The 10,584-nt window shown below is 43.9% G+C and overlaps 1 long non-coding RNA gene across 1 annotated transcript; it reads right to left on the bottom strand.

The window, feature by feature from the left end:
- Positions 1-1,653: 1,653 nt before the first annotated feature.
- LOC113481577 lies at positions 1,654-9,854 on the bottom strand. Its single transcript, XR_003398702.1, has 3 exons — positions 9,798-9,854; positions 4,992-5,164; positions 1,654-3,002 (listed from the first exon to the last, which is right to left on the bottom strand). It is a non-coding gene; the product is annotated as an uncharacterized LOC113481577 (long non-coding RNA).
- Between the last annotated feature and the right edge of the window lie 730 nt (positions 9,855-10,584).

The following is a 10,584-nucleotide window of genomic DNA, read 5'->3' as shown; positions in this document are numbered from 1 at the left end:
AAAAAAAAAAGAAAAAAGAAAAAAGTATCAAAATTAATGAAGGGACTGTTTCAGTCTGGAACTCCTGGTGGTTAAGGTGATAAAGAAGACGTATTGCCCTGCACTTCTGCTTCAAAATTAAAAAAAAAATAAAAAAATAAAAATAAAAAAAGGGCTTAAGGTGCCAGCCCTTTGTTGACATCAGACAGCTGAAGGCTGAGCAAGGGTCTCATCGAAAAAGTTGAAATGAACAGCGCGCAGAGTTGAGTACAAATGGATTCCAGAGTTTTTGTGGTTATTTAGGATTTCACAGTGTGGCACCTGAAGCAAAATCTTAGCTTCTTTTTAAATGAGAAAATAGTGAGTTAAAGAGTAGAGCAAAAGAGCGTGACATTAAAAGCCCTCTATATCTGCCTCTTTCTGGTGACAAAAGTCCTCTGGCACCCGTGGCACCAGCATATCATCTGCAGAAGCCTCATCTGACAGATGCAGCTCTCCATCACCCCCCTCGTAGGGTACCCGGGAGCAGGGCTGGAGCAGGGCAAGGCAGGAGCAGGGAGTTTCCACCCCTGCCAGGACAACCCGGCCTCCACCTCGGCTGGCACGGCACACATCTCGCTCAATAGACATGTTTAATTTCCAGGGAATTACAGTTGCTCATCATTCCCCGGTAATTTCAAGCTCTCAGAAAGAATTACCACATTTATCCCTCGTGATAGGAGCACATTTCCTCCTAAATTGCTAACTAGTCCACCTTGGTGAGAGGATCAGCTCCTCCAGCGCCTACGAGATTCATACAAATAAAATAACAATAAGAGCCCTGTCAGGACCAGGAAAAATCCATATATATGCTATATATTTTCCATCTTCTCTCCTCAGCATGCTTTTATCCCCACTGTGATCACCCTGAGAAGCTGTGAACGCGTCTGACAGCCTCTCTATGCCGTGAGCATTGCCCATGAAATAGTCCAAAATAAATACAAGTTAAAGAAAAAGTGCGATTGCTAAACTATATTTAAATATATAAAATCTGGTTGAAGAAAGGCTAAAAATCCCTAATGTGAAATACTGCTATTAGATGATCTCCGCTGCCAACGTATTTAAATTGTTCTCTGAAGTGTAAAACAAGTTTTTGTTATTTTCCCTGCAATGTTACGTTCAAGGTGAGAGAATCCTGCTCTGCCCTGGCCACAGCTCCTCTGGGCACAGCAGAGGGCAAGCTCAGCAAAACTGCCACAAACAAGTAAGAAATACAGAGGAATAAACTCCCCACATAAAAAAAGAATAAAATATAAACATAACAGCAGGCTTGAAGAAATAGAAAAATACAGCGAGTGCTTTGTTTCTTCAAATTTCTGAGTCATTTACAGCTTGTTCATTGTACTGAGAGAAAACACAGTGAATTCATCACCTGCTCCCCTCTTAGCCAAAGTGATAGCACTGCAAGCGATATACTCAGTGTTCCTTATTTCAAGAATTAGCAATAATGTTTCTGAACAATTTCTTCGCTGCTTGCATGGATATGTCTGACTGGCTGTTTGTAAGCAACTACCACATTAAATAGAAGTCAATTATCCTGACTGTAAAATAGTTGTGACATGTTCCTGTCAGCGTCTGGAAAAAAAAACAAAAAACAAAAAACAAAAAACAAAAAACCAACCACATTCCAAAAAAACCCTGAAAATTAGCTTTGCTCCAGCATATCTTAATTAAGGCTGTCTCTTGGTATTCTTCCCTCAGCTCGCATGCAGAAAAGGAGTTTACAGCAAGTGGAAGAGCAGATGAAAGAGGGGTTTGCTCTCATGAGTGATAAACCAGCGGAGTTTCTGCAGCAACAAGGCGACTAACCAACACAGACAGAAAAAGCTCGTACCTCGGGCTTCCTTGCGCAGGCCTTCAGGTGGGACATTTCCAGATGTACAACCGTAGATCGAGCAGATTGAGCTGGCTGTGAATTTCCCCGTAATTCCTCATCGCTCGTTTTTTTTTCTGAGCTAACGTTTTTATGCAGGTTTTAGGTTTTCATATACGCAGCCATTGCGTTTTTCCCAAGGCTCATTCATAAGCACAGTTGCTGTGGACCCTCCAGCTCCGAGATCCACCCATCGCTGCTGATCCAGGCACTCCCCGGGTTGCTCCCTCAGCTCCCAGGTGTTGTCTCTGAGTACCTCAGGCCTGGCTGATGCCACACCAGTCACAGGACGACCACCTCTCCTTTCCAACTGGCTTTAAAGTGCTGCTACCAAGTCAGCACATCCGTCGGGATTTGCAAACCAACAGCTCCAAGGGATAATCCCAAATGAAGATAACCACAGTCATGAGTTGTGGTATTTGGGAAGAAAAGCTTCATACACGAGAAGCCAACATTCAAAGAATTCTTCTCAGAGGACCACACCTGACCATCAAATCGAACTTTTTAATGCATACAGTGAGGTGTGACACGTCCCTCAACACGGGTGCCATCGGAAAGCACTCCCTGCACAGCTGATGATGATGATGTTGAGGCTGATGCTGAAGCTGACCCTCACCCACCACCAGAAGAACCCTCTGCCCCGGTTTCACCCATGTGAGGGGTTCAGCTGAAAGAGGTGAAAGAAACCCGAGGTCCCCCCGCAGTGTTGTCTGAATCGTCATTTCACACTAAAAATGGGTCATCCCGGCAGCCCTGACAGTTAGTCCCCGTGTCAGTCACAACAAATGATCACTAGACAAGAATATTAATGTGCACGTGAAGGCTACGCAAGTGGTGTACAAAAAATCAGTAGCAATTAGTAAGTCAATGAGTAATCAACACGAACATTAACCTATCTCAGATTTCTCGTCATACGAGCGCTCTGCATTCAGAAGCACAGGTGGGAGTGTCCGGCCAAGAAGGGTCTTTTCCCCCCTCAGACACTCACGAATCATTTGTTAATCATTTTCTTCTCCCAGAAAGGTGAGCACCTCTCAGTTCTGTCCTGGGGGACCCAACCCAAGGTGCCACGGCAACTCCGGGAAGTGCTCAGCTGGGACACGGCCACAGTCTGCAAGAAAAAAGGGAAGAGAAACCACATTGAACTTCATCATAGTTCACAGACTAATATTTCTATGTTTTTACATTAAGGATATGTGGAAAGAAATACTGTGGGGTTACCTGAGGTCAGATCCATAATCTAACAACTATAATATAATGTTGTCTAATGAGAAACTGGAGGGAGCTTGGAAGACAGCTGGGAGGGAAAGGTGAAATCTCATAGCTGATGTTAAAATAAAAAAAAAAAAAAAAAAAAAAAAAACACGCCGAATCTGACAGGGAAAAAAATGTAAGGGCTGTGTTTCATGAACTTGCAACAAGCTTAATTGGTTAAACACTAATTATCTTCTGGCTCTTCAGCCTCTATCTGAGATACTGCAGCAGTAAGACTAATTAGTGCATTATTGGTAGATTATCTCTCAGCGGTTCAGACTGGCAATAAGGTATTGATAGTGGGAAATGATCGTTTTAACTGTAAAAAAAGAAATTGTTGCTAGAAGAGAAAGCAAACACTAACAAACCCTGTGTGCGCGCCTCTGCTCCCTGGCTAACAAGGATGGCCCAGAGAAGGCTCAGGGAGGTTCTGAACTGTGTACGATTTCCATATCACGTAGGGAATTGGTGGGTAAGGCTGAGCCTGAAGTTCAGCTGAGGGCTCACCCCCCGCAACGAGACCCAACACTTCTTCTTCCGATGGCAAAGCCTCAGGCTCTCTGAGGCTGCGTTCTAGAATGCGAGCTCAAAGGTGTGCTCCAGCAGGAACTAATATGAACATTTTATTATTTTAAATGGGAAATGATTAATTTCTTTACCTTCATTGAAAAAAAAAAAAAAATTACACCTGTATCCCTTTATAATGGCAGCAAAAGATTACTAAGCGGTTAAGGAAAGATTTGGAGCATCGTACAAAATTTAACAAGTCTCAGCTGAGAAAGGAGTCAGAACAGCTGAGGACTTGCCTTGCCACATACTTTTTTTTCGATTAAAAACCTAGTATTAATCAAATTGGGAAAAGGACTCTGATGGCAAGAAAGGCCAGTGACAGACTGGGGGTTACTGTGTTCCCTGAGGATCTGGCTTGGAGCATGGCGATGTATCTTTTTATATTTCTGCAGATAACAGCGATAGGGCTGCTGGGACACACTTCCACTGCTCAAGAGGAACTTAGAGGAAAAAGTGCTGGCAGAAAAATTCCTCTATTGACGCTTTGAGATCAGTCAGAAACCTCTGGAGATCTCAGCCCGTGTGTCTTTGTAAAGCATTGGGGTCTTCCAGTTAACGCTGTTCAACTAATATTCTCACAGATTCGGGAAAATTGGCATTATCTCTTTTTCCTCCACACAGATTTCAGCGGCTCCTCTCCTGACGGTTTATGCTATTAAATAGTCATTTATTACCGCTGGTGCTTCGCACCTTCAAGAAACGGAAGGCGAGTTTATCAATTGCAGTTACAGTGAGCATCCCTTTTGCTCCTTTTCCTCAGAGGCGTATCTTAATTAAATCACAGAATTGAGGAGATTGTGCCATATTTTCATAACCTTTGCGTCTTCATATGCATAACAAGCACACTACTGATTTAAGCAGCTTTTTTTTTTTTTTTTCTTTACAGAAAGACAAAAGCAAATTCTGTGAATCCTTCATTATATTCACTTTTGGTAGTTTGGAGCACAGAGCAACTTGAAATTAATTTCACCATCCCCCTGACCACCACCCATTAACTCAGCCAATTTCCTTTTGGTTTGGAGCTCTAGTTCTTTGGGTTTGTTTCACACTAGGGCTTGGTATTTTGTAAACATTTTTCAAATATTAACTTTTTTTTTTTTTTTTACCTGGATTATTTTACTTTTCCCTATGTGCTGTGTGGTGAAGACACCAACAACATTAGAAGTAGCTGGATATATCTGTGATCCCCGGCACAAAAAGCTCCTAAAGAATCAAGGAACAACATCCCACCCAAAGGAAATTGCATATACATCCCCCAAATATTTGATAGAAATACCATGGTTTGTAATTGTTTTCCAACAAAGGCCCTCAGGTTATAGCCACATTTTCTTCTTTTGTTTCCGTGAAGCTTTGTAAGTGGGTAAATCTTTGGAAGCCCACAGCACCACACCTGGGCGGATACGGAGAACGTGGTGGTGAGCCTGGCACCAGCAGGATCAAGCCCCAGACCTGCAATAGCTGAACGTGACAGAGTCAGGAAACATCACCTCAACAGCAGTTATTTACAGCTGTTACACCAAGGGGGGTTGTGCAGCAAGTTTAGACCAAAAAAAACCCCTGAAATAAACCCATAAAATATTACCATGTTTTTCCTTTTATAGGAAGAATTAAACATTTTTATCTTGCTGCTCTGTAACCTAGCAAGTATAGGCAAGTGCCATCAGAAATCAGAGTGGGAAATGCTGAGATGAGCATGGCTTTCCCCTCGTTTCACTCAAAATATACAGAATATTTCCAATATCAAGGTGGGAAATATTAAGAGTTGCGTATGCATTTCTTCCTGCCCTTGTGCTGTGAGCTTGACAACTCCCCCGAGGGGGTCTGCTTGGTGCTGGGGTACTCTCAAGAACGGAATAACTCCCTATAAATAAATACCCTATACAAAAGTCATAATGAACTCCTGCAAAACATCAGCATCAAGGCAGAGTTAGAGCTGGAGCTCAGGAAGCCTCTCGTTGCTCTCCCTCTACCCGCCAGGGCAGGAGGATGCTTTCTTCCACATCTTATCCCTTCATCTCAGCCAACATTAAATCAAAAAAAAAAAACAAACAATCAGGCAATAGCTTTATAGGTTTCCTTTCTGCTAATGAGGTTTTATAAGACATTTTCTTCAGTTTGAATAATTGGGACTGTTGGTGGGGTAGGTCATCAGATCTCGCATCCACCTCAGAAGGTTTCCTGTAATGGCCCTGAGTCATATCTGTTAAAAAGTTAATCAAGCTGAAATGTCATGGAATTTAATAACTACCACAGAAGAGGGTTTGAGTTCAATACACCATTTATTATGTTATTTTCCAACAGGAAATATGTCTTATGGTAATTAGACCAAGTAGTGCTCTCAGTTATACCTGCCTATTTATTTTTGTTTCTCCCAGTTTTGCTCCTTCCCCAGGTTGAGAACAGCTCTAAAATTAAGCAGGGCCTTAAAGTTAATCTAATTACCTATACACAGGGCTTTGCCTCAGGTGTTCCCTTGCTTCTTTACTCTCCCCAATTCCCCCTTCACTATGAGACTTTATTTCCACCCCCCAAGTATCCTGCGGGTGGAAGCTCTTGCCTTTCAACATGACATCTGAGATAGATGACTAACGGCAGCCACTAAGTATTTCTTACAAATATATTTGAATAAAATCAAAGCATGAGCGCAAAGACAGACAGACTGCGGCGCCTTTAAGGCCGCAGACATCATAACGTCGTTCCCAATATTATCACTATTGCACAATAGCAGGCAGAAATGGCTTCTGGCAGCTTTAAAACACCAGAGGAATGTTTCACCATGAACACACTTTTAATAACAACCAGCTACTCACAGGCAAGTGTGAATCCTGTGTGGCTTTGTGAATTTTAAATGTCTGCATCTGATGTTTGGAGCAGAGTCAGAGCCAACGCCAAGCATGTGCAGTGTGGGTAGGAAATATAGGGGAAGAAGAACACAAAATCTATCTCGCAAGGATGGGAGTTTCTTTGTTAAACGTGTTATTCTACAATGCAGCACAACAACGTCCTGGCTTTTTTAAAAAATAAATAAATAAATAAATAGTCAGTGCAAATCATACACTTTAAACAGATAGGAGTAGAGCATTCTAGTGCTGTAGTAACTTATCTCATAAGGATTATTGGTGTTTTAATTAAGCAGAAAGTAAGACACAGAAGAGAAGCTCCGTGGCAATAAACATTTTTCACCCGTCGAACCAGTTTGATGACGAAGCAGCCCCTTCCTGCTGCCGCCACACGAGAGCTACCGCGAGGGCAGCAGGGACGTGAGCAGCCAAGGGCAGTGTCCCCAGGGCAGCCTGCGGCCTCAGCACCCACGGTGGATGTCTTCTTGGAGTATTTTTCCCTCTTATTTTCAGTTTTAAACACAGGTCTCCGGTGACTTCTCCACAAGCTCCGTTCTGAAAAAGTTCAGCTTTTGCCTAAACCTCCCTGGTTTTCGCCCCATTACACACGGGCACATCCCTTTCACTCTAAATCTTCTTTCCTGGGATTTTACCACTTTTGCACCGTACTCCTCCTCCTCCATCTTGTGTTTGCTGCTGGGATTTGCATTTCACATGGGCTGTTGGGAGAAATACCCACGATGTGAGGAAAGTCACGGTCCCAAATACACGTGTGTGTGCACCGAGCACGCACCCCCTTCCTCTCAGCCCTGCCGTGGGGTGGCCTACGTCCTGTTCATGGGTGGTCATTGCAGCAGAGGGACGCCTGAAATCCGACATTGCGTGCAAGGTTGCGTTTTAAGTCTATTTAATAACATGCAAGTCTCGCTTTTTTAGTCTTCAGGGGAGTCCGTTTAACTCCAGCGCCTTCCCAAATGCTGGAAGAACGCTTTGCGAGCACCAACCCCCCAACCTGGAAATGAGAGACAACTCAAATGGGTTTGTCATCAATAAATCCCATCAAATCAGCCAAGTTTTCTCCTGTGACAAGACAAAAGCTCTGGTAGATGGGAAGGAGACAGCAGGTCTCCCTGCTTTGGCCTCAGGAAGACTTTTGGCACTGCCCCACTTCTCAGCAAAGTTTCCCGCTGCCTTTTTAAGTTCCTCGCATCCGCTGATGAGCACATCTGCCCACCTTTAGGGTTATTTTTTCTCTGGTCCCACAGGTTTGTTGCTGCATCAGCTTCTGGGGCAGAAAGGCCTCTCATCAGCGCATTAGCCACGTGTGCCCGGGGGCTGGGGACACCGCAGAGCCACAGACGGCTACAGGATGGGGCCGGCTCAGCCCCCGCTGCCCCTCTGAGGCTTTTCTAAGGAGTCTGACAGTGAACTGCAAAGCAGCGGGGGGGTGCATCCTTCAACAGCCTCCTGCTGCCCTGGGGGACACCCCCCGGACCAGCCACGGCCGCAGAGCTCGTCCCCGAGGTCTGCACAGACACAAACCAGCTCTGGGACCATCACTTGACATTTCAGTCTCTCACAACCTCCCAGCCACCCCACAAGCAAATCTGAATCCTATGATCCTTACTACTAAGCGCTTTCCCCTCCTTGCCTATATCTTCTGGGTTTTCTCTTTGTTGTGCCCACGAGCCTCAAGTTGAGAATTTAAATTGTTCGGTGTTTGTGTTTTGCCACAGCCTAAACTTTCCATGGAAAGAGTTCTCAGCCGCTCCAGCGGTGCCGAGAAGAAAAAGCCTTTCAAAATCCCCATTGCCTGGCCCTCCGCAGAGCTCCCGGGGTTGGCCTCCAGCTCCCACCCACCTTGGAAAGGGTGAGTAAGAGTTCAGAAACACCTCCTAGCTTGGAGAAAAGCCGCCCAAGAGCGAAGAACAACAGAGAGAAGGTTTCCTTCTCATGTTTCTCTCATCTGGAAGAACAGAACGATATCACCGTTAAACGCACAGATCCGTGGCTGTGCCTCGGCCCCGCCGGCAGCTTCACTTGCCTTTTGATTCAAACAGGAGTAAGGAAAGAGCCAAGTTAAGAGCTGGGAAGCCAGTCCGGGTGAATCCGAATTAATCCAACCATTACCCAACGGGCAGAGGTCTCTCAGCATTGCTTCAGACGAGTGGGACCCCACAGTCGAGCGAGGATTGCATCCTCTTGGCTCCTTTGTTTCTCAAGATCAATACATCATGGAAGGCAAACCATAGAGTACATCTGAAGTACCGTGAAAGAATATTCCTCAGCATTTTAGGAGCTATTGAAATGCTTAGCAGCATTTTAAAGAGGTTTTCTGTAAGTTAAGCACATAGGGATTAATCTTTTTTTTTTTTTTTTTTTTTTTTTTTTTATACTAACTCCAAAGAAATCAGCAAAAAAAAAAATTTCTACAATTTATTTGCTAGCCAACAAGAACTCTACTGCTTGGCATGGTCTAAAAATCACAGTTGGAGGGTCAAGTGATGTGTCAATAGGCTGGTGATGAGCACTTCTCTCTGCATAATTGCCAGGTGAGAACAAACCTAACACAACCCCAAATGCCAGCGAAGGCTCATCCAGCTCTCAGAGCTGTCAGCAACAACTTTTCACTGCTGGGCAGTTTACAAAGTTGCTTAACTTCGGCGTAAAACAGTTTTGCAAACCCGCTTCCGTGGAAATCCACACTGGTGTACTTACTCCTCCGAAGGAAATCACCACGCTTCTCCTTCGGAGTTGATTCGACGTTACCCTAATCACGGAAGTCGTTCTTACTGAACAGGTTATAAACATTTTGAGAAAATTCATAAAATAATTTGCAACGCCAATGAAAATCTGCTGGTAAAGAATGAAATTATTAAAAAAAAAAAAAAAAAAAGTTCGTTATTTCCTGTAATAAACATATTAACTTTTATTCAAATTAGCTACGACACTGGGAATCTGAGCAAGCGTTTATTGCCAGAATTCCCAAAGCTGTTGCTAAGTCATCAAACAAGGCTGAAAAGCTTTTTTTATTGTGTATATAGGTACAGGAGTGCTGAACTACAACAAATTAACAGACCACTGTGGCGTTTATATATGTATATTCTGACACAAATCTAGGGCTGATAAATAAGCAAAGCTTTTACATAACTTGCATATAACACGATCTATTACGGGTAGGCAGCTGCAACAGCATTTACCTGACGGTTCTCATGCTAAGGGACAATTTAATCCGGCCTTACCTCCGCCTCGCAGGACTCTGCCCCGGCTCGTGACATACCAGCTGTTCTTCCTCCCACTGAGTATCGGGATGAACCGGCAGCAAGTTTGTAAAGAGAAAAGGGAATTTCAATGAAGTGATGGATGACCGATCTCTGCGAAGAGAGAGCCAAGGGAACCTGAAGAGCCTTTCTGAGTGTCTGCCGAGCCCGAGTGCCGCTCCCCTCGGCTGCGGGAGGGTTTTACATCACCTCTTATGTGCCTCACGCCAAAGGTTATTTCGCTATTTGCAAACTCTCATAAAGATTTATGTTAAACTGTAAAGCAAAAAAAAAAAAAATGTTAGTAGGTGATTATTATTCCCTTTACACAATGTCTGACAGGAGACTATAAATCCAACATTTACATTGGAAAAATTGCTGAAAAATAAAATCCCAAACATTTTCCTAATCAGGGCAACTTCACGCCCAGGATTCTCGGATGTATTTTTAAGGGGAAAGGGTGAATTTTTATATTTGCAGGAAGAAAGTATTAAGAATATCACTGGCCTCTTTAAGAGCATTTTAAACTGCAGACAAGGGTTTATTCAGATACTTTTAGGCTCGGATTTAGCTTAAGTTTCAAGGTCAAAAAGGCTCGTTATTCCTTGTGTGCTCAGTGTAGACCTGCTCAGCTGGCACCTGCAGAAGAGTTTCCATGTACCGGCAGCCTGGGCATCGAGGCCAGGGGACTGCCCAGGGATAAGCTGTTGTAAAACTGGGCCTAACACAGACTCTGAAATGTCCCCAGGCTGAGGGAAACAGACCCACC

The sequence above is a fragment of the Athene cunicularia genome (genome assembly GCF_003259725.1).
Source record: "Athene cunicularia isolate RWA chromosome 6 unlocalized genomic scaffold, athCun1 chr6_part1, whole genome shotgun sequence".
In the NCBI taxonomy this organism is placed as follows: domain Eukaryota; kingdom Metazoa; phylum Chordata; class Aves; order Strigiformes; family Strigidae; genus Athene; species Athene cunicularia.
The sequence above is the reverse complement of the archived record's forward strand: the minus strand, read 5'-3'. Positions and strand labels throughout refer to the sequence as shown.